This window comes from Lagopus muta, chromosome 11 (assembly GCF_023343835.1).
Source record: "Lagopus muta isolate bLagMut1 chromosome 11, bLagMut1 primary, whole genome shotgun sequence".
Lineage (NCBI taxonomy): Eukaryota > Metazoa > Chordata > Aves > Galliformes > Phasianidae > Lagopus > Lagopus muta.
This window is the reverse complement of record NC_064443.1, coordinates 16,936,629-16,960,942: the sequence shown is the minus strand read 5'-3', so window position 1 is coordinate 16,960,942 and position 24,314 is coordinate 16,936,629. Positions and strand designations below refer to the sequence as shown.

At 40.6% G+C, this 24,314-nt stretch overlaps 1 protein-coding gene across 1 annotated transcript in view; it reads left to right on the top strand.

Moving 5' to 3' along the window:
* The first annotated feature begins 7,642 nt into the window (after positions 1–7,642).
* The window catches only part of CNTN3 (contactin 3), a 125,013-nt gene continuing 108,341 nt past the window's right edge, over positions 7,643–24,314 (top strand). Inside the window, exon 1 of the mRNA XM_048957803.1 lies at positions 7,643–7,845. The gene's annotated coding sequence lies outside the window, so the exon portion shown is untranslated. The remainder of the gene's footprint in view (positions 7,846–24,314) is intronic.

Below are 24,314 nucleotides of genomic sequence, written 5' to 3'. Positions count from 1 at the left end.
AATCAATTAGAGTTTAATGCAAAGGCCAATGAAATCTTCCAGGCTGTATTTTAAAATGTATACTATTATTTAACACTCATATTTTAATAGTGGTGCAAAGGCATCTGAGAGACACTAACAGGAATTAATAGCTTAAGTGTAATTTCAAAACCCTGAATTTGCATCTTCTTTTAAATCAAATTCTTCAAATTAAGCTGTAATTTGATTTCTTACCCAAGTCTGGTGCTTATAACATGCTGTGCCTGGTGTCCTTTCTGTGTCACAAAGTGACACAAAAAGTGCCATCATCAGTCTCAGCCCAGCAATTTTTCTTCTTAGTGCCAAATGTTCATATCTGGATCTCACCTGTCTCTTTATTATTAAGATACTACACACTTGAAAAGCCAGTTTCATATCAAGTTGTAACATATGGGAAAATGGAGAGGAATGCACAGGCCTGTTAATAGATGCAGAGAGGAGAGGTTGTAAAAGGTGATGTTATCTATTAGAAGAACAAAGGAGGAGTGATAGCCCTGAGATGGCTGATGGAAAATCAATCCCATAACATGCCATTAGTCTGTTAATATCAGACAACTTAAGCCTGGAATCCTTGCTGTGGGTATTATGCAATGTTCACCATTTGGAATACACCTATGCAGAAAGTAAATTAACTTTTTTTTTTTAAAAAAAAAAAAAAGAAAAGAATAGCTATAGGAAATACAGCCCCTGTGTTGGCTGACCTCTCTATTGCAGTCTGTGCTCATCTTTCCCACCTTTTCAGAAACAAGGTACACAAAGGCAGAAGAACTTTGTTCATGCTTTTTAGCCCATGTAGTCCATGTCCCAAATCAGGAAGCATGTGGTAGAGAAAGGACTTCATGGCAGAGAGATCTGTTGGTCTGTCAACAGACACTCAAAGCCATGAGTAGATCTTTTCCTGACACAGACAACTATAAATCTTTGTTGGCAAAAATGTTTCTGGATAGGAGAAATAAGCCCTTACAGACCTCCATAAAGCACACATTAAAACTCGACCTCTATTCACTTGCTGCTAAGTTTACAGTTTTAGCAGAGCTAAATACAATCTGTGAATACAGTGTCTATAGTGGCAAAATATGGCTACAATGGCACTTGTAGCAGACAGACTGTACCCTACATCCCCAGTGGCCACAGTAGCCAAGAACCCTCAAATTTTCCTTTCAAAACTGAAGGAAGTCCCAGTTTGAATCCTGCTGCCTATCTCTACACAGACCTGCCAAAAAAAATACTGTCTCCTTGATGGTCTTTCCAGCAAAACTTCTTTAATACAATCTGTGGCTTTCAAGCCTGGGATGTCTTGACTTCATCTCTCACTGCCACCCCCGCACCTCTCCATGTATTGCAGTAACTTTCATTTTTCCATCCTTCCCCATGTCTCTCTGGAAAGGCAATTCATTTCCCAAGAACAAGTAATGGCTCTCTGAGTCCCAGCACACACCAGCTGCTTGGAAAAATAGTCAAAATCATGACAAGTGAGCACCAAAATGGATGAAAGGTGATGCATCTTCTTTACGATGCAGATTAACATTCAGTGTGTCCCACAAATACATGCTTTCAAGAAGTTTATTTTGTGCAGTATCTCTAAAGGAGCCTTTCAAATGCATTTGCATGAAGCCAAATTGCATGTGTGGTGCTTCCTTCTGGTAAGCAAATTCTATAGATTTCCTAGTAGAGCATCAAATTCGTCTTTCAGAAAAACAAGTATTTTCTTAAGCTTCCTATATTTTAGCTAGAATGGCAAATCCTTCATCCAGCAGTTACAACATCACGTGCGGCCCTACTTGAAAGTTTTGGAGTTTTTTTTTCTTCTTCTTCTTGTCTTTTATTCTTTTTTTTCCTGGGCCAGTAGAAAAGTAATTATGTTTTAGTGACCGAAAAGAGTATTCTTTTTCATAGGGATTGTAAGTTCATGGAGGCTCTGACAGGAGCGGGGATGGAGTGCAGGGGAAAGGTCCGCCACAGTTCCGAGGGGACTCCATCAGGGTCTGTTTTTATTAAGTTTAACACCAACTATATTTCTTACGGAGTTATTTCCCTCTCTGAGGATAATTTGTCAGAATTAGACAGGCTATTCATTTCTCCCCGCTTGTAAATACCTGGTGTGTGCTCCATCACCTGCACGCTGTTCCATACTACAAGGGGACTCATAAAAACATGCATAGGTCTGGTTAATAACTAAGGAGTACTGGGTTTAAGGTTTTTTTTCATACTAATTTTTAAATGAAAACTATTGGCTGCCTCTTTATTTGCTATGCAAGGCATTTTCATGCCCAGTCATGCACTTTGTATGGCCTAATAATCTTCTGGATGCCCGGCAGCAATCCAAAAACCCCACCAATTGGTTTTCATCTTCTGTCTCTTGATGAATTTTAGTACCCGAGAGATTTAGTCAAAACATTCTGGGAACACAAAATGCTCCTGCCCTCCAACTAGGAATTAATGTGCTCTTGAATTAAGCTGATAAAGAACATACACATCTACCACTCAGGCTTCTGTCAGTGGTTAGAACAGTTCTCTCTGCTGATGGAGACCACTGAGCTGTACTCCTGTAATGAACTTCCACCAATCTGTGCTCGCCCAGGCTGTGGCTGAACAAAAGAATTGGTATTTAATTTGATGTAATACTTCAGGTGAAATGCTGGTTTTGAATGCATAAGAAACGACATTAGTAAATGGCAGATTAAAAAAAAATCCTTAGCATTAAAGTAAATTTGTTTTTTACTGTTAGTAGGATAGGCTAGTCTTCATTTACAGAAAGCAAAGCAAAACAAAATTCCTTTACCTCAAAATTCATTGAAAACATTGCTGTGGGATATAATTAAGCTTCTATACTTCAACTTTCAATACAGCCACATTTCTCAAGGCTTCAGTCCCACAAAAATTTGTTCTTTCTTGGCTTTATGTAATGGATTGTTCGCTTGTCCTCATAAAAAAAAAACAACAACAAAGAGAGAGACAGAGAGAGAGAGAAAGAAGAAAAATAACCTTTTGCTTTCATTGAGAGTAATATTCACCTCTGCCTGCAAAGGAATGAAAAGTAAAAGTGTGTGCGTGTGTTTACGGCTATGTGATATCAGTCTGAACTGGGTGAACATCAGATCCAGAGCAGCTGATGACTGTTGTTGTGATTAAAACTCTTCTTATGAACAGGATTGCTTCAAACCAAGGCAACTGTCAGGTTTGGGCCATATCTCTATTAACATGGGCTTAAGTTCTCACAGTCAAACAACTCAAATTTTTGCTGTTCATTTCCCTCTATCTCAACCCATCTTCTAGTGAAAATGGCAGGACAGCTTTCCAGGCAATTTTTTTTTCAAACTGAAATAATTTTAAATGCTCTGCATAAAATTTACCCTTGAGAATTACTGCTGGGTACAGCAGTTTAAGACAGCTCAGAAGCCAGGAGATTAATCCGGTTTGTAGATGAAGTCATGTGCTGGGATGCTAGGTTGATTAGAGAACATTAATTGTTTTTCTCAATTGTAGGGGAGGTTTGCCATTGAACTCAGCGTCCTTTCAAACCCTAAATTTGCAATACAACACGGGCTATAAATGGTACAATATTAAAACATCAGAACACAGGTTTGATTTGAATGCTCGATCCCTTTGTTTGCCCATCAGGCTCCAGGTAAACTGTAGCATTGAGGAAATAAATAATAAATTATAACAATTAATAATTGATTGTATTTCTTGATCTCACCGTTTCACATTCAGCGACCTACCTGGCCTCCTCTAAGACTACAAAGATTACCTGTCAGCAAATATCTTCTAATGGTTGCTTTTACCTCTTGTTTACTGGCATTGTTGACCCCATTCACATCCTATAATGTAATTTTAATGGTGCCTTTATAATCAAGGAGTGCATGTGGCTGAAGGAACTGTAGCTAAGATTCAGAACAACTCCAAAGCTTACAAAGCAGCTTTGCCTGAATGCATCCCTTTTCCCTTACATTAGGAGTACAAGTATTAGTTGCAGTGATAAACATGTTAAGCATACGGGGGCCATTGATTTCAGTGGAATTCACAGCAATTCAATACCTCTCTGGAAACTTACCCATATGCCTAGAAATTGGTTTGCAGGAGGAGCCTTGTTCTGCTGCTGTGATGGGTGCAAGAGGCATAATAGGCCAGGCACCCAAGCTGCACAGCCACTGAGCCCACATCTGCCCTTAGGATTTGGCTTAGGCACACGGATCAAATAACCCTGGCACACAGGATTGAGTTTATGGAGTTTTTTAGAAGAAAGTCAATAAGTAGCAAAGAAGTGAACAAGAAAAACTTACGTCCATTTTCATTTTAAAAGTTCACAAAATTATCTCCAAAGTCAGTACACTGCAGCAATAAGCTCTTCTGAAATTAAGTGATAGTCACTAAGAGAGAAATCGGCGGTGAAAACTACCCAGAAAGAAATTGATTCTGTATTTGACATGAAATTGCATTTGTGAATTTAATATTGCTGATAACATCTATTATGCTTGACAACTTGCTATGGTTCTTATAAAAATACAGTTAAGGGAAAATTTATAAGAAAACAAATACTGTGCATATTAGCAAACTGAAGTAAACTTTCTTTTGAAAGAAAATGTATGTTCACGAATATATCTGTACATATATAAGTGCACACATAGCTCATGTGCCCCATCTGCATCCATGCATCTAACATAATTAGTTATGCGTGTATATCCCAAGCTTTTTAAAAAATGGAAGCCCATGGATTGTAGCAGATCCCACTACTGCTTAATGGAGCTCTCTGATTGGAGAAAATGAGAAATGGGGAAAAGGAGGCTATCGGGGGGAACTACCCAAAGCTACATAGTTGCATAACGATATTAACAAGGCTGGCAAAATTGGTTTCCACATCCAAATGGCATCACAGGCCTGCAGAGTGGAGCTGACAATGTTATATATGGGGTGTTCCATGCTAAGCATCTCAACACAATGTCCAACAACATCCATTTCCACAGATGTGTAGACAACTGTCTGGGAAATGATATTGGTATTTTGGGAAGAATGAAAATATCTCCAGTATATGCCCCACTGAAGAACAGCAGGGCTGAAATCAGGAAGCTCAGTTTTCTCTTAGCACAAGGGTGTCTGAAATAGAGGTGCAGTCCCCAGTGTGTAGTGATAGAAGCATCCACTTTGCCACATAGGCTTTGCTGCAGGTCTTCTAATGCAGACTTGTGCCATGTAAGCTATTGAACTGCTGGCAGTTAAAGTGAGTCAAGGTGAAAACAACCATTTCCTTCTGCTACTCATCATGCTGACCATTACTGACTCATGCTTCCTTGGAAAAGGCCTGAATCCATCCCTGCATCTGCCTGTGTTGAATGGTTTTCCATCTCACAGCACAATGACAATGAACAGGAAAAAAAAGAAATCTGAGTAATCAGAGCACTGCCATCTCTGGTAAGAAGGGATCAAGGAACACTGCCCTTTAACTACCTGTTTAGCAATTAGCAGGATAAAATCACCTTTACACTAGGGGGTTCAGAAGCTTCTAGAGCCTTCTAGCTCAGCTTCAGATGGATGAAGCGAGCAATAGTCACTCTCAAGAGTGCTCCAAAAGGCCCTTGGTCTGCAGTGACTGCAGTCTCTTTTTGGAGGCATGCCTAGATCCCCCAGCAACGTGATCTAGCAGTTGGGAATGCTCTGCACACAATCTCTGCAATTTAATTACAGTCAAATTAGTTAATTAATCAGGATATCAGCTTAAAAAAGAAAAAAAAAAAGCGCCATATTTTCCTCTTCCTCTCTACACCTCAAGACTCAACTGATGAATGCATAAAGTAGCAAGGTGATAATAGCTGCTAGCTCCTGCTGTGCACAGGCTTCATTAGGCTTTCGCTGAACTCTGTTGGTAAATCCCTTCATCCCATTCATCAGCAGATAGCATGAATCTGGTCTAGCTATTGATCAACCCGTTACTCTGGTAGCTGAGCTAGTCAAAACCCCAGATATTCATCCTCACCATACCCCAGGAGAGAAGTGCTTTTCTACCTTCTTGCAGAACTGCTAAGCCAGAGACTTGCTGGCTTCTGATTCCAAACTGGTTACCTAAGCAACACAGGAGACACAGGTGAAGCCTAATGTCTGAAGCCATATGTACAGTTTATAATGGATAAGGGAAGAAACACAGCCTTCCTGGCCTCAGACCTGCATCCTAACCAGTGACCTGGGTCTTCCCTCTTACTCAGGACAGCAAAGTTTTAGCAGGGAGATAGGGATGTTCTTCTGTTTTCTTTTAGCCTCAGGCTCATAAATCACTGAAGCAGTTTGGAATGAACCACTAACCCAAACAAAACTCAACACTGTATTTTCAATAACTTTAAAGCTAAAGAAGCTGAACTGCGACTCGGTTACAGAACAAACTCCCCCTGACTTACACAGTGATACCATTCAGCTAACGCTTGTCCTTCACTTGCCTTCAGCATCCCCAGAGGAAAGATTTCTTTGCTTTTTCGCTAATCATCTCTGACATGAAGTTGGCCAAGTGAGCTGTATGACCATGTCAGGGGTGTTCTGAATCAGCCTCTCCACACGCAGTGAAAAACAGATGGAGAACCAAAGACCTTGCTGCCTCAAGCAGTGGGTTGTTGTTTGTGCTTCTGTTCTGTGCCTACAAAATGCTACCCTTCTGAGGCAGGTGTATTATTAAACACAATTTTCACAGGTGCAAAGGATCATAGAAGGTGCAAAGCAGTGCCTGCATTTATAGCTGAACCTGTTCTGGCTTGCTGCAGCACAGAGGTGGAAGAAATACGTGTTTCCTGCTTGGCTTTATTACCTAAATTGCTTTCTCAGGTGAACCAAAACACAAAGGAGAGAAAAAAATAGATCAGATCAAAATGATTTATTTTCATCTTTACTACTTCCCACCAAGGTGAAACACCCAGCCCAATTCAGTTGTACGATATGCTTTGGAGAGGTAACATCCACAGTGTGCCCTAGGAAGCATAACTGCTCTTCTCGTCTCCCTGGTCTCTATTTAGGCAATAGTTCAGCAGTTGCTTATGCAAAATAAGGAGAAACAAATTTTCAATTTCTTTTCCTCTCTGAAGAAATTTAAATCCAATCTCATGTTTGAGATTTCCCTAATCACTACCATCTGTGCCTCTCCAGTGCTCCCTTCTCTGTTTCTGCTTTTGATGACTAGGTAAACGGAGGCCATAACAGCAGTTGGAACCAGGTGGTGCACTCCTGATGGGGAAGTTGTACAGAAAGAGAGAGGCAGTGGTCCACAAGCAGTCTGCTCAGCACTTCTCCCTGCCTGCTGCCCTGTACCTGAGCAACAAAACATTTTCTTTTAGCATTCAGTTAGGTGCTGCTCCAACCCCACCTTCATTAACAGCAACATTGGCAGCTTGTCTTTGCCAGTATCACCTTCCTGTCACCTTATTCCCTGCTCCCATTCTCTCTGGGCAGCATCCCAGTTCAGCACAGAGGCTGCCTGCATTTGGGCAGAACCTGGGCAGCAAGAGCTGGGCAGGCAGCTGGGAGAGAACCACTCCTAAACACACCACAGCTGAGCAGGAACCATCGCATGGGTGTGCCTAAGTGCCTGATTACTGACTCCTGAGAAACAGTCAGGTGAAAATGAGGTTGATTGTGATTGAAGACTGCTGTGTTGGAGCTGAGCAGACTCAGTGCTAATCCATGCAGCAGGATGAACAGAGTCCTTTAGCAGTTTAGCACAAAGCCTATTGTGATAGGGCAAGATGATGGATCAAGGAACCTGATTTACTCACTTTGGTTTTGGTGAAGCGGTCGTGGATATGTTCGTGTGACTTCCTGTGCCTAGCAGAACACAGTAGTGCTTCTGAAAAGGTAAGTCTGGCTGAGGCAATCTGGATCTCTTAGACTGGGTGGTTTGGTTTTTTGTGGTTTTAGCCTCGTTTCAAAATCTAACTGTGTTTTGTGCTCCATTGATCTCAGGAGCTCTTTGCAAACTGATAAATCTCTGCTAGCCTGGTTGGTGTATGCTTGAGCTTGGCCCAGGCTGTGCTGTAGGAGCTGCCCTTGGCGTGGCTGGTGAGCAGATCTGAGTAGCTGGGTCTGTGGTGGGAGCCGTTGCTGGGTCTGATATGCTTCTGGCTTCTTTCCTTACCTGCTGCGTGGTGGAAAATGTGCTATATCCTGCTGGTTTGGTATTGTAGTTGTTTTATGCCTCTCTTAATTCTGTGTTGTTTTTGTGCCTGTCTTGACCACAGCAGAAAATACTGAGCAGTGATAGCACACGAAGGGCCTCCAGAAGCACAGGTAGAGGGCTTCTGCTGAACTGAGGAGAATTTTAATTAGCATTTCTTTCTGATATTTCTGGTACTGTGTATGTAAATGCCTGTCTGAGGAATCACACTGAGATCTCTGTGGTGACAGTGAACTCTCATCTTCTAAGAATGTGACACAGAGACAAAACACAAAGCAAAAATCCGTTGTCTGTCATCAGGTGTTTTTTTTTCTCAGCCCTCTGGTAAGAGAAAGATAAGCTGTACTTTGCTGTGTCGTGGAGTGATAGGAGAGAGTGGTCATAATGAGCAGAAGAAGCTGTGCAGCTTCAGTGCTGTGGGAGTGCTGTCCATGTCCCTGGATGGTGCTGCTGCAGAGCCAGCCATCTCCTGAGGCAGGGCTGCAGTCATGTTATCTGCTCCAAGCTTGAAAAATCAGTTGTTTTTTTTTGAAGTCTTGTTTTGTGGTACTCAGCTACTGAGTAAATTCTGTCCTTGTACTCCTGTTTTTATGTGTTATGTAGGCTTAAAAAATAAGTGATTGCATAGCCAGTATGGCCATTAAGGGCTGCTCAGCAGCAGGAAGCGAGTAAGGAAGATAAGGGGAACACAAGAAAGGTATCAGCATGTGAGAGGCTATGCTGTTGTTTTCCTCTTTTTTGCCCCGTCTTTGCTTTATCTTCTCTTAAATCCTAAAAATTCTTTTCCAGGACCAGAAAGCACCCTATAATTTCCCAACCAGTGCATGGATAGTGGCTGGAGGTGGTGCTTGACTTTGTCCATGGGGTTAGTGTTTGTTTCTAACTACGAATCCTGGAGTTCTGTTGTGATTCTTGAGGATTTAACCAGCTTTTCTCTAAAATCTGACTTCAGAATCTCAGGCAGTACTTTTACTTATTGCCAACGTGATTGTGGCCATGTATTGCTGTCCCTTGGAGCAGTCTTTTCAGCCTTGCTCCCAGGGAAGAAAAAAAGTTTGTTCCCATGATGTTCCTCTGTACACAGCATACCTTTCCAGCCCAGGGATGCCCAGATATTCTCCCTTGCCTGGCAGCCAGAGTACTTATGAAACATCACCAGCTGGCTTAATTGACAAGATTAATCCTGTTTCAATGTACCTTTAGCTTCACAAACATTATGTAGATTTTCTTACTACACAAAAAAAGAAATTGTTTGCAGAAACTAAACTGTATTTTTCCTACCAGTGACAGTTTGTATGAACCAGTAGCTCCAATAACAGATCAGAACAAGCAATATATGTGTTTTGCCTGAGCAGCAATGGGAATAAGTATGGGATGGATACAATCAAAACGGACTGAACAGTTCATGAATTTACCTGGAAAAGCTTTGTTGGAGGGTTGGGACAAAGGATAGGTGACCTCTCTTAAATATAAGGTGACAATCTGATGGAAGTTCTTGTTAAGTCTCTGTATTATACATGCTCTCTCATGGGGACTTTCAGCTCTGGTGCTTTGTGTGCTAGAACAAGGCAAACAACTGAGTTACTGGATTAAGAATTCAAAGCCAGTTGGACTAATGTTACTAGATCCCATTCGGCACAGATCTGCTCCACGCTCATACGCATTTCAAAGACACGGTCATGACAGCCTCTCTTTTTCTAAAATCAGGAAATGTGACTTAGGAGCTGAGCTGTGATGGGCTGTCCTGGCCCTGTGCTGTGTGGACGTGGGTTCATCCCACTTGGAGAAGTCACTGACAGCACACTGTCCAAGGAACAGAGACACGGAGGAAAACGTATTATTTCAGTGAGTGTGTGGGCATTCTTGTAGGAGATTTTTGAGGAGCCTTTGGTGTTTCATGAACAGGTAGAGTTGTTCAGAGAAGTTTCAAACTTGTCTGGCAAATTGGAGTGCCTCTTTCAACACTCTGAATCTACTTCTTTAGCAGCTGCTGCTTAGTGAGTATCTGACAGTTAGAAGGCCTCTATTTCAACCAAAGGTTCTTCCTGCTTTAGCTCAATAGAGCCATTCTCCATTCTCCATGTGTTGGCCATCTGGATGGCAGCTGCCATACCCAGGCCTTACTTTTGTCCATTATCTTACACATTTCAATAAATATTTGCTGTATATTTGCCATTATTTTGCATATCTTCCCACATTTTACAACGCAAGTTTTCCACTGGCTGGGTCTTCACTGTAAACACATTAATCATCCTAAATTCTTCACGGATCTAATTGCTGGGTATACGCTATTTTCTGGAATTAATGCGTATTCAGATATAGAAGTGGGGAAAAAAGTAAAAACGTTTAACTTTGATTAATTAAACTGTGTTGATTTAACAGATGGCGTGTTCTGACACCCACCAGGCTTAGGTTTAGATTTGTGATACTTTAAAGAGGGATCTCTGCCCCTATTATTAAATGATTTCTGAATCTCTGCACAGCCCACAGATGTTCAGCTCAGGCTGGTTTTTGTTTTGCTGGCTTGTTTTGTCTTCAGCTCATGGCTGGTAATGATTGATTCAGTTCCGGGTTTCACTGAGGTTTTATATTGCTGCCTTATAAATTGAATCCTTGCTATGGAACCACTGTATTGTTGTTCTCAGGCAGACCTTGTTTTTTCAGTACTAGCATAGAAGAACTTAGTATTGAATCACCTTTCTACCAGTAAAGAATTAATTAGCCTAGGGAGGCCCTGCTATACTTTGGTTATTTTGGGAAGAACCTTTAGAGAGTTCAGAGAAATTACAAAATTAATTTGGAAAGATGCAAGACTTTACAGGTTTTTTCTAGCTGGACTCTCCTAACAGCTTTTTTCTGTGTGCTGCTCACACCGACCAACACCTATGCCTGTGTTCTCAAATACTGTGGGGTAAATCATTTTACTTACAGGTATATGCTTTTAATTATGTCCTATGCAGAAACAGCTGGTGTTGGACTTCTCTAGGGGTTGTTACTACACTAATACCCATATTCCTGATGGCCCAGGCAGCATTATTAAAAATGAGCATGTCCACAGGTTTTATTTACTTCTAAGTCGCTCCTCCTTTTCCAGTTGTTGTATTTTAATCTAGGAGCTGCCACTAATTGCATGCTATCAAGACTATGCTTACACAGCCTAGATATGCCAAAATACTCACTAGGGTTTCCAGGAAGCAGATTTGTAAGATGACATGTTCCTTGCGTGCTTTCTGGCCCACCCTTGACTAATGGATTCATTACCCACTTGTGTGTATGTGACAGAAAAACAAATAATAAAATGACTTCATCACAAGGGAGAATGTAAGGGTAATGTAATGCATTTGCTTAAAACGATGGATTTGCAGTGAACAATGTTATACAAAGAAAAAATACATCAGGGACTCTCTCAGGCTTGTAGCCATGAGCCTGCAAAGCTTTCTCTGTACTGGCACTGCTATAGAGGAGCTGGTGTGACCTGCTCCTTGCTTGTCCGCTTTGGGGCACATCACAGCCCTGTTCCCCCCTGCCTTCCTCCTCCAGCTCCTCCTCCTCCCAGCTGGGCTCCCCAGGACAGTCTGTGAACTGTCCCTGCTCTGGAGAAGCCTGTCTGTCAGCCCCATTAATTAGTCCTCTTCTGCTCATAAGCTCCAGGCTGCTTCCCCTTGTTTTCAGCCTCTAAAAACTGGGTAGTGCTCTCAATACCTCTCACGATACATAAATTATATAAGCAGTACCAGCTTCTTTCAAGATTTATGACATTGAGCTTGCTTTGAGCTCTTTGCAGAGTTTACAAATGACATAAACACAACAAAAGAGAGATTTGTGAGCTGGGTTGTGCAATGCTCTACACATGCTCCTTTATATTTAGGAGAGCCCTTCAGGGCCCCCTTCTGTAAGCTGATCTTGTAGGTTGTATAGATCCTGTTGCAGGCAGCAAAGCTGCTGAAATGTGGACTAACCCTGTCCCCCAGAGCTGCTGAATTACTGCGAGTGGTTCCACAGACACAGCCCCAAGTACCGACCTCTGTGTTGAGACGAGCCAAGCTGTAACTCAAAAGCAACGCAGCTTGCAAATCATCTGGGCTCAGCACCGTGCAATAAAGCAGCAAATGTCACTTTTCTTACTTCTGAATTTCAACCCACATTTTGTAACTTATGTTCTGAAATGAATACCTTTATATGCCATGGTGAGGGCCTTTATTTGTTTTTAGCTTATGTTGCTTTGGAAGGTGTGACACAGAACTAAAAATGTTGCCTTTACAAACCAGGTTTGCAGCGGGGCAGTGGGACTCCAGGCTGCGTAACATGAGCTAAATTCATAGAAATGGGATGATGGAGAGTATAAATGCATGCATTCACTTTAGAATTTGGTGATTTCTTTTGGTGAAGTTTGAAGTGTATTATATTGAGTCTTGAAACCATCTGGTCCTTCTGTATTTGAACCCAAGTAGGGAAGAAGTGGGGGGAAAACGAGTATAGTGACATTGGTGGGATGAGAGGAAAAATACAGTGAAGGAAAGACAGGGAAAAAGGATGGTTCTTTGCTTTTACCAAAACTAGTGCTAGCACCCAAGGCAGATCTTAAATGAGTGAGAAATTTCTCTCTCTGTAGATTACTTAATTATTCAAAATCAACAAGAAACTGTTATATAATGAAAACTCAGAGATCTGTATATAAATGCTTAAAATTTTAGGTCAGTGAAGCAATAAGTCTACTTAGGGTAGCCAGGAAGACTAATAGAAAATACCTCAAATTCTCATGTATTTTCTTTAAAGTAGACATAAAACAGGAGCTAATAGTTCACATGATTCTGGAATAAGTTTGGGAAGTGTCATCTCTTTGTAGATCCCATTCCATGCAGACAGCTAAATCGTGCTGTGCTGCTGACAAGCCCTTGCAGCACTGCGTTGCTTTTTTGAGAAGCATCCCTCACAGGATGATTGATTGACAGGGATGCTGCAGTGGCTTTGTGAGGGGGAAAAATGAAGCCATAAGGACTTAATATAACTCCTTAAAGATGCTGTTTTGCATTACGTGCTTGGGGAGGGAGTATGTTTGAACTACTTCAGTGACCTTTATTTTGTTTCTTATATCAATATTGTTAATATTTCTGCATTTATTAAGTTGCTCCGGATTTAGAAAGAACACAGATCGCGTACCCCAGATGTGTGCCGGCCATTTGAACCAGGACTGTGCTGTGGATCCACATTTAAATCATTTTTCCAACATTAGCTAAACATGTCAGGTCTCACAGAAACGTTGGTACATTCAGCAGTTGTGGCATTTGGGGCTTCTTTTTGTTGGGTAGTTTTTAATCATCAAGTACATATTGAACATGATAGTCTGTGCTGTGGCAATGCAGTTGCCACCATTCTATCACTATATCACTGCACAAAAGCCTGGTTCTAAGCAGTTCTCTTAGTACAGCTATTATTTTGTCTCTGATATTTACATGGTATTGCAATGTAAGCCCATAAAACTTCCACAATATGGATATAAAATCCTCGATTGCTAGGATCCCAAGCCAAGTTCCTGTTTGGCTAATGCATTCTGTCTATTTAAAATTCACACTTCAGTTCCCAGTTTGTTGTTGATTGGGCTCTCCTTTGCTTTCTTGCTCTGAGCCCATCTGTGTGTATTTAAGCATCCCCTGTGCACCCCCCCTCTGGAACAGCACTGGAGGGAACTCAGTGTGTTAAGTCAAACTCTGTGCCCTGCTATCTTGGCAGGCACAGCTCATGAAGTCATTCTGTCTGGTTCCAAGCCACAGTGGGTTGTGCTGCTCCCATTACTCCTACTGCAAAGCTCTTCCAATCTCTCACAGTTTTTTTGATGCAAACTGACCTCTGAAGGCTTGCTTTTGGACCATCTCCTCTTCTGTATTTTAATATTCCAGCAGAATATGCTTAACATGCATGTGAACATAGCCACAAAAGCAATGCATAGTTTAAATGTCCCAGACAGTGTGGTGAAAAGGTCCCTCAATACTCAGAGAAGGAAGACAACAAGATAAAGGTTTTTTCTTTTATCCTGAACATTCCATGGAGTTGTCAGCAAATGCTTTCCTCCGTGTGATTCATTACATACAGGGGAGAAGTAAAATACAATATCTACTTCTTGCTGAATCTGTTACTGACAAATAGTTTCTGAAAAGGTCCAATGCATGATAGTAGAAAGACACAGTCTTGGAGATAACTGTAATTAATGTTCTGACTTCATGGTAAATGTGTAGGAGTAGTGTTTGAGTCTTTCTTTCCCTTGCATGCTGGTGATGCTCGCTGAGTATGAAGGAGGAATCCTCCCGTGTAAACTCTTCTGTATACTCTTCTTTATTGTAATTAACCTGAGTCAACAATACTGGCTTGAGCCACTCCTTGCATGCTTAACTTTATTTATGTTGTCACTATTTGAAGTCCTTTTTAAACAGAAGATAATTATCCAGAAAACAGACAGAGCTAGAAATCACAATGCTCTGCCCATGTTACCCATCAATGTCTGTTGGCCATCCGAGAGCTGCTTCAGCCTTCAAGTCTTCTGCTGCAGGACATGGTTATCTCCCTGTTCTGCATCTCCAGCAGCTTCCTTAGCGCTAAGTGAGTTGCCCACTTTAAATATCTTTCTCCTCCAGCTACACAGATAAGCAGGCTTATAGTCTTAGATTAGATTAAAGCTAGCTCAGATATATCAGATAGTTAATAAGAATGTAATTCATCATATGTAAGCTTCATTTGTGTTAAAAATTGGCTTGGAATATTCTCTAATAGTAGAATCTGTCTAGCAATCAAAGTGCTACAGTGTTCAAAGCTTTTATTGTACATAATTCATTAATTTTCAAGTTTTTATTTTAAAAAGTGATCTAAATGAAGAATAGAAAGCAACACAATTCATTTTATGAGAAATTTAGAAACATAGTCTGAAACAAAACGTCACATATTCTATCTCAGTAATAACAGGTGTGACATTGTCAGTGTCCTCTTTGTGATAGCTGTGGAAGGAAGATACGTTAAGAGCCAACTGTCAGCTCTTCTTTCCAGGACAGATACTTGTTACCCACTTTGACAGCATTTCTAGAAATAAATAAGTTTATGTATGAAAGAATTGTGCAGTAAGATGAAAAAAAAATAAATAAATAAATTAAGAGAACTCAAAAGCAGAAAGGGAAGTAAGGATGACCAGCAGACTAGGAAAACCTGTTGGTAGTAGTTTTAGCGACCAGTTTGTGGCTGAAGGAAGTTCCTGATGTCTGTTCTCAACATTGGAATTCAAAATGAGTATTTCACCTTAGGACATAGAGCAGGTCAATGGGGGAGTGAGGGCCAGCTGTCTGTCTGAGCAGTCGAGATGGCTTTTATTGGTGTTGCTTTAATTCTCATATTACCCTCATGTGTGCAACATGCAAATGCTTTTGTAACAATGAGGAGGTTACTGAGAGGCTGCTGGTGGTGTCTGGAGGTGGTGGTCCTGCTGCAGCTGCTGCTCTGTGATGCAGTAGAGCCTGACTTCTTGTAAATGGATCCATAACTGGATAGAGGACTACCACAAGACTGTTGGGGGAAGGAAATACAGTTGTGAAACGTGTGAAATTGTCCCTGCAGCTTTGTTCTGTTCAGTTGAGGCCCATTTAAGGAAAATAATAATGGGGGAAGGAGTGCAATTAATGGCTACAAACTAGTTTATTTAGGTTCCGGCAAGCCAAGAAATCACTGATGGAGAGGAAATAAAAGTTGGATTAATGTATGATCAATACATTGGTGCAAGGTAAAAGTGTAGTTAACAATGCCATTGCTAACTATCTGAAGTGTCATCTTGTGTCTTTTGCTGTGAACAAAACCCTTGAAAGGCAATTCAAATGCTTGATATAGGAGACAATCATATTATAATTTCATCTGTAGGCTCAGTTAATAGCTTGCAATGATTGTATGTATCTCTACAGTGATGAGAATGCTTGCACAGTGTATGCAGCCATCATAAACCCCAGGCTGGAAGTAGAGGTTGGTTTGCAGTTCCAAAATGGTAACTTTTATTTGCTAAAGCAGCCAAAACGATGTCAGATTATGTAAATGACCTGTCTTCAGAAATGGTCTCATGGTTGGTATCTGCTTTTGGGGATCCTGGGGAGAACTTGGGGGGCGGGGAGGAAGGTAGAATATATTTATTATCAGTGGCAGACTGGACAAAATTCTGTAAGGTTTAAATGCTGTTACTGCTTTTTAAAGAGAATATTTCTCTAGCCATATATAAATAAAGAGAGTGCTTCAGTGAGTGCCAGGACAGTCTGAAATATTTAGCCAAGGAGCTGGGATAAGAACAAATTACTCATTTGGTAATAATCATAGCTAAAATAAAGTAGTTCTTAACAAACATGTGGGCAAGTTCCTAAAAATAAAAGCAGCAACATGCTGAAAATGTTTATTCAATACGCTGTCAGAAAACTTCTCAGAGACTGAATGCTTATTGGTAGGTTGGTGTGGAAGATAACTACTCTCTATTTTGAGCTTCCCCATAGCAAGAACACCAGAGAAGTAGAAAGTAGACCAACAACAGCTAATGCTGTTTAGGTTTTTTTCTGAGGGATTTGGTTTGGAGCACACACTGTGCAAATATCCAGACTGCATCATGCATTCATGGATAACTCTAATCTATGAATAACAGCACTGATATCTAAGCACAAGCATAATATTGAAAAATTTCACCTATTTTGGTGTGTAGGCTACACAAACAAAACAGGTGTGTGCTCGCCCCTTATCCAGATGTAGCATTTCTTCCATGAAAATGGAGGCTAGGTTCTCTAACACAGCAACAGGGACTCATCTTCACCCAGCACTCATCTCTTCCTCTCATCTCCTTTTTTATGAAGCTGATCTTTCATCAGAGTGGAGGCAATGGAATATGTCAAAAAGTAGGAGCCCAAAAGGCTCCTACTGTAAGTCCTGTTGCTCAGTTTTATAACATCAACTTGGAAGGAAATTTCTTTTTAAAAGATTTTTTTGTTAATTATTATTATTATTATGAGGAAGATCAGAGTATTGGAAATCTCTTGGTATTGTCAGTGCTCAATCCCATTGAATGGACCCTACAGACTTCTCTAATTATTCACAAAACATTTTGAGCAGATGTCCATAAAATAAATTATCTGCTGTCTGCCAAAAACTACTTCTGGCAGGCAGCATAGCAGGTAAATAAAAAGAGAGGTTGAAAACATGAATAAAACATGAATAGAAGAGCTTAGGGCATTTTGATTCTCATAAATTCAAAAGCACCAGTGGGATCCATAGAGGTGTAGTAGGGAGCCTCCTGTACGAAAATATGTAGAAAGGAGTCAACTTTGGAGGAAATGCTCTTAGCAAGTACTTCATCCTCTTGGTGGAAGCACTGCTGTGCCAGGTAACAGACAACACTTTCAGGTATGGGGTGGCAGTAGTTTTCTGTGCCTACCATGGGACACCAAGAGTCTGAACTTCCAGCATCAGTCTGTGTCCTGGGTCACTAAATTTAGTACAAGTTGCAAATTCTTGTAGTTCTTTCTATTCTGTTGTTGGCAAGGGCATCTCTATATAAGCCTTGCTTTCAGTAGCCAATTAAAAAACGAAATCTCCTGAGCGTAATGCTTTCCTAATTAAGGCAAGCTGTTTTGTGTTGTTAGGATCACAAAAAATGCAGCATCTACCTTCTGAACAAGTTGAACATTGCAGTTACTAAAACTCTGTGAATATAAACGCTATTAAAGAGAGGTATTTAAAGGAACCATCCTTATGTTAGCTTGTGAGGTTCGTAGATGGCATGATTTCAGGCAGATTATATATAGGATAAAACCAAAGAAAATATCAAATATTTGAGAGGAAGGCAGTTTCCAAAGGCTTAGTATGAAATTAAAAAGTACTGTATTCTGTACTGCTTCACAGAATAATAAAAACATCACAGTATTCAGGAAGAAGTTTTGTCCTACATCCAAATCAAAATCTCGTCATGTTGGACAAAATGGACTGTTTTTCTGTTTAGAAGAGAAAACTTGTAATTTGTTGGAGGTTCATTAGCAAAGAAAGTAAATACAAACGTAAAACAACATGAAGGAATAATTCTGGCATATGGGAAAAGTTTCCACATAAGAAAGTGGAAGAAAGAAGCATGAGAGGACAGAATGATTCAAATACCGTGGTTAAAAGGAATAATAGGCAGGCAGGTAACTTCATAAATAACAGATCAGACGTGGTGATGGCGGTGTCATTAAAAGCAGTGATAAATTAATGCCAAGCAGAGGCCTATTTCTTTGTAATACTTCTGACATACTCAGTGGAGCCATTGTTACTAATTCATACAGGATTATACATAATTGGGATGTGCAATTATAACAGTTGGGGTTCAGAAATGACAACGTTCTCTTTCCTTCTGGGATCTGTAATTTATTCCATCACCTTGAACTTGCATTATACAATATGCCAAAATAAAATTTGCAAATGTTCTCCTAAATCCTGCTATCTTTGGTTCATACTGTATATGTAAAGGAAACATGTTGAGAAGATTAAAAATATGGGGAAGAATTACCATTTTAATACTTGTCCGTAAGGAGACAATAGAAGGTTTTCAGCCTCAGTAAATCCACTTTAATTTATGTAAATAGTTCAGGCAAAATGGTTCTTTTGCATTGTCTATGTGAAAGCAGTAGCAGCAAGAGAGGGCTAGAAAGGTCAAGTTCCATTTGTTTACCAGAAATGGATCTGGTGTAAGTGAAGACAGATAGTAAGAAAAAATCACAGGGGCTGTGTTATGTAGGGATGTCTTCCCATTCTTATCCACCAAAACATTTCCTTACAGCATTAACTCATGTGAAGTCTTATGCAAAAACTGCCAGGAGAAATACCTGCGTTTGCAGAAGTGTGGCTGATGCAGTTTCCCTGAACTTTGAAATTTCCAACTTGGAGACCAATCTTAAATTTAACTAATGGTTTTTCTCTTTCTGCCGTCTCTCCAAGCTGCTGAGATATTCTTTTCTTCAAACACTTGTTATCCTAATAATCTGTTTATACAGAATAAATAAAGTGTTGCCATGGGCAACCCGAAGCTCTCAAAAGGAGGCTTCCTAAAATAGGAATTTCTGGGGCAGAGAATGGCTTGTACAGATTTGGTTCTTTCCAACTGTTCCTTTGTCACTGCCTTTGCTCCTGGCACTCCTCTCTGCATGATTCAATAGGTCTTCTGCTGCTGTTAAAGAAGCAGAAACTGGAAAAATGGCTTACTAGGGTGTTCCTTGAATGTTACAGGAGCTGGGTAAGAGCTATGTGAGCAGGAACATGAGAATCGAACTTACATGAGAAGGTAACTCTACAGCTGGCTTGTTTATGAGGGCATTAAGTATGCTGGAGAGTTCTGTGCGGGAGCTTCTAGCTATGGGGCTACACAGCTGTCTTAAAGGGAAGAAAATAGGAGGAAGATTATCTGGCTAACTTGTTGGGAAATGGAGGAAGATTTTGTTTTCCATTATAGCTTTATTTTTAATACAACATTGCACATGTTTCTTTGTGCTTGAATGCTCTCAGCCACAGAACATACAGATACACACATGTACGAGCTTTTCCAGGGTTAGGAGAGGATACTCTATGTATCCTCATCCTATATGCATATGTAGTATATGACTGCTGTCTTCTGATGCTATAGGGAGCAGTATCCCTTTCACATAAGGACCGAAGAGGCACTGGAATATTTTCCTGCTGTGTTATGCAGGATTCCTCGTGTGGGATCTGCCAGCCTTTAGTTCTGTTCTAATATTTTTTGTCCTCCTACAAAGGCAATTTGGCTATGCTTTAGCCCAGTGCAAGGACATGGCTTGTGCTGCTGTGCTTTTCGTGTGTCAGAAACCAAAGGTGTCAACTGTTATGTCATTGGCTTGCCACTTTTTTTTTGCTCTGTCTGAATTCAGTTTACAATGAAATGCTTTGGAACAAAGCCAGAGATAACCTTGAATGTCAGAAATTGTATTTTTAAAGTGATTCTGGATGCACAGGCAGCCAAAGAAGTTCAGCCCCTCTTCAAAGTCATGATGGGAGTATTGTAATGTAGATTGCATCGATTTGCTACCAGTTACTGACAGCTAGCAGCATTATTTTTTTTTTAAGTTTCTCCACAGCGCCTGAAGAATAAAAAGTTCTCTACTTTAAAAACAAAAAAAGAAGTTGTATTTTCATGCAGATGATCCATCCTAAAAATAGTATCCATGTTATGTGTAAGGTAAAACTCAATTTTGTATGCTTTATGGCAGGATTGTAGCACAAATGAAGCTTACACTTAAGCATATACGTAATGGCACAGACTCTGATGCATGCTTAAGTGCTTCCTGGTTACTCTTAACTAATTAATTTATTATAGAGAAGCAACAGAAATGCTGACTTGCAATGTGATGACAGTAAGGTTGCTCTAGTTCCGAGCTATCCTTGTGTAGGACCAGTGTGCAGGTGTATGATGAATGAGAGTTGACAAGCTTCTACAATGAATGCTTGAAATACCAAAGCAAAGACTACTGGAGCGTAAAAGAAACACTGCACCTGGCCATAATTCAACCTAGCACTCCATTTACAAGTGTAATAAGAATAATAGAAAAGATTAACTTTCATAGGAAGTTAGCTTGTGCATTTATACACGTGTTTTTTTTACAAAGTTCAGTGTATTCTGGGCTTTGTTTCTACACTTAAGTTATCTGAATGACTTCAGACCATTGGTAATGCTGTGGAATTCTGTACATGATGTTTATAAGGCTGCTTTCTGCTGGGGACTTGGGTTTTGCAGTAATATCTGCCTTTCAGGCTTAACCATAATAGAAGCAGTGTAAATTGCAGTGTGTGCTCATATCCTTTCTTCTGTAAAGCCTTTGGGGCTGTGCCTGGACAATAGCTGTAGTCATATGCAGGGGTTTGCATGCTAGAGGAATGTTCTCCAAAATCTGGTTCTATATGGAAGTGACTTAGATGCAATTCACTCTTTGTTCAATACCATAACATGAGCTGTCCTCCACAGCTGCTCGTTATATGAGGACTAAGTGATGTAACACGTAGCCTTCGCACAAATAGTGTGATTCAGTGCACAAAAGAATTGCTTGCATAGTGGAAGGTGTTTCGCTTTCTCAGGCTACAGAAACAAGGGCAAGGATAGTTCACCCTTAGGATCCATTTCCATCCTGTTACTCTGAATTGATATGCCTGGGATCAGGGTGAAGACTGAAACCCATATTTTCAGAGTCCCTGGGCAATACTGCAGCCCCTGGGGCTTCCTTTCTTCCTGGCCAAAGCTTATAGCCTTATTGCTCTATCAAAAGGCACAAACAAACCAACCCACTGAAACAAGATCAGTGAAGAGGCTGTATTATTCAAATGATACTTAATCCAATATAACAAAATGTGATTATGAAAAAAAAAAAGAGAGAAAACTAAATCTTTGTTCTGCTTCTTCCTTCCTCTCAACTTCTGCTCCATGTTTGAATTCCACGGAGGTTTAAAATAACCCTCATTAAAAAGTTGCTATCAATTGCATCTCCAACAGCTTTATTATTTTTGTGGTCATAGCCAGTCAAAGCTGGAGCAAAACACCTGTGCAAAATCCCTTTTTTTTTTTTTTTTTTTTTTTTTTTGTTGCAGATCCAGGAGCACAAAATACAGCTTGCTACAGCTATAATTGCTGCCTTGGATTTCAATTGGCCACTTCCTAGCTTTATTCGCAAGACAGCTTTATTGCATTTTGAGATCTGATTATTAACTGTCATGAAAGCCTTGCTGCCAAGGAGGACTGACATCCCCAGTGCTAAACATGGGGAAGCTGTCATCCAAAGGTGACACACTTCCTGTACTCAAATATCACAGCTGTTTATAATGCCACCGTGGTGGTCCATGGCCACATCAATGCTAAGAGATGTCAGAGCCTTGACTGGAGCTACAAGGCCGTGTACCTGCTGGTGAGGTGCCAGATTGCATCCTTGGAGTAGGTTTATCTAGCTGCTGGCAGGAGAAATGCTAGGGCTGTGTTGTACATCCAGCATGCTTCACAGGATCTTCCTTGATTTCATGTCTTCAACTTACAACTATATTTGTGTTGTCATCCTTCATCACTGGTGAGGAATATTTTGCCTCGTATCATGTAGTCCTTTTAGGGCCACAGAATAATACCAGTATTACCAGTTAAAATAATTTGGAGTTTCCTCAGGCTTTCGAAGTATTTTGTACAAATCTTCCTCTTCATAACTTTCCTTTTTTCTTTTCCAAGAAGCCCTTGACTATTACCCCAGCATTTTCAAACTGTGTGTATTCATCTCTGTGTGTATGCACATATAAATATATCTGCTTCCTTAAAATTGCATGTAAAGCTGATATTTGTGTTTTGGCTCACCTCCACTGGAAAGTGTGGGTGCAACAATACTCATGTCACCTGCTTAAGGCTCTGTACCTTTCCTGGAAGGTTTTCTGTCTGTTCCTTGTAATGCTCATAATAGGCACTGTGCTTTTTTTCCCAAATGGCTCCAGAGATAACTATTTGGAGGATAATTTTCAACTTTGAGGATAAAGACAGTGCAACAGAGTTGGGTTCTCAACTGCAAACGTGAACGTTTCATTTCCCTATATACTTGCCATCATTCAGCTCTGTTGTCAATTGTTCTGTGTACTCCAAGTAAACTTTGTATAGTTGAGGTGTTTTGCAAAACCCATAGATCTGAGCTTGCAAATATCCTGGTTCTGGAAGTCCAGCTCAGCTCCTGTATGCTGAGCTCTTGCATGACTTACACTCTAAACTGGAGGTCCTTAATGTGATGAGCCATATCTATGAATCTTTACTGTAACAGGTTGGGAGAAATGAGGGAAAACATTAACCTTTGTGCTAAGTGCATTAACTCTGGGGATGTTCTTAGTAAGGCAAGGGAGGGTCTTACCAGAAAGATTCATCCAGTAGTACCATTAACTAACTCCCAGATTTCAGACCTCTTGCAATTGAATTGGAAGTAGTGGAGTCTAAGAAATGATCATAAACGTGAGTACACAGGCAATATACTGCTATTTAGTAGAATTACAACTGTTTTGGACGAGTAACTAAGCCAACACAAGAGGAGAGAATCCAAATAAAATTACGTTTCAGTGGAACCTGTGAAAAAGTTAATGAGGGAATTTTGAGAAAAGCTTTCAAGGGTTTAATCTGAATATCATTGGCAGATGCATAAATAAATCAAGGAAGAACAGATTGCTATCTAGAACTTAAAACCACCTGTAACCCTCTGCGTGTTTTGGTTGTTTTGTTTTATCAAGGAAAAAGAATTTAATGTCTGAAGTCAAAGTTAGACTCAATCAATATGTTCAGGGCTCTTGAGAAATTTTGAAAATAGTTTCCTACTTGTAGTGATTTAGGGCAGTCAGGCATGTAAAAAGATCGATTTGGTTGTGAGAAATCAATGACCTCCCCTGCTAAGATTCCCAGCAAAATGAGAACTTGCCAATTACAGTGGGAGTTTTGATAAGGCCAGCAGGAGGAGGATGCTCCAGACTCAAAGAAACAGTGCTGCAATGCAATAGCTATTATTTTTTGGGCCGCTGGGTATGAGACAGAGGCTAAGAATGGTATTCTGAACATCTTATCTCAAAACTCCACAATCTCTCATGGCAGATTAGCAGTGCTGATACAAACCAAAGAAGCGGAGCTTACGCACGCATGAGATAATCACCTCCATCTACTGGTGATGTTTGCAGACCTCTGCTCAGCAGGTGGTGGCAGTGCTCCTTCACTGCAGCCTTTCAAACCTCCCATCAGAACTCCCTCTGGCCATAACACCACGTAAAATATGATGGATGTGTCTGCTCTGAAACCACTGTTTAATAGAAGTGTTGGTATTTTCTTATTCTCTCAGCACTGTGGTCGGTTCTGTGCAGTGCTAAGCATTGCTATGTGCCACCTACTAAAATGCCTGTTGTAAGGATGTTCTGAGGCTGGGGATGAAGCACTGGGACCTCAGTGTAATCAAAGGTGTGTGGGGATTGAGGACCCACCCCTCAGAAACCTGACTGCTGTGGCTTTATGTAGCGCTCAGTGATTCATCCAGAAGGGAAAGCCCATTCCTTCGTTATTCTGCCTTCCATGAGCAGCGTTTTAGAGGAAAGCCAAATAGCTGTGCCTACAGGATCTCAC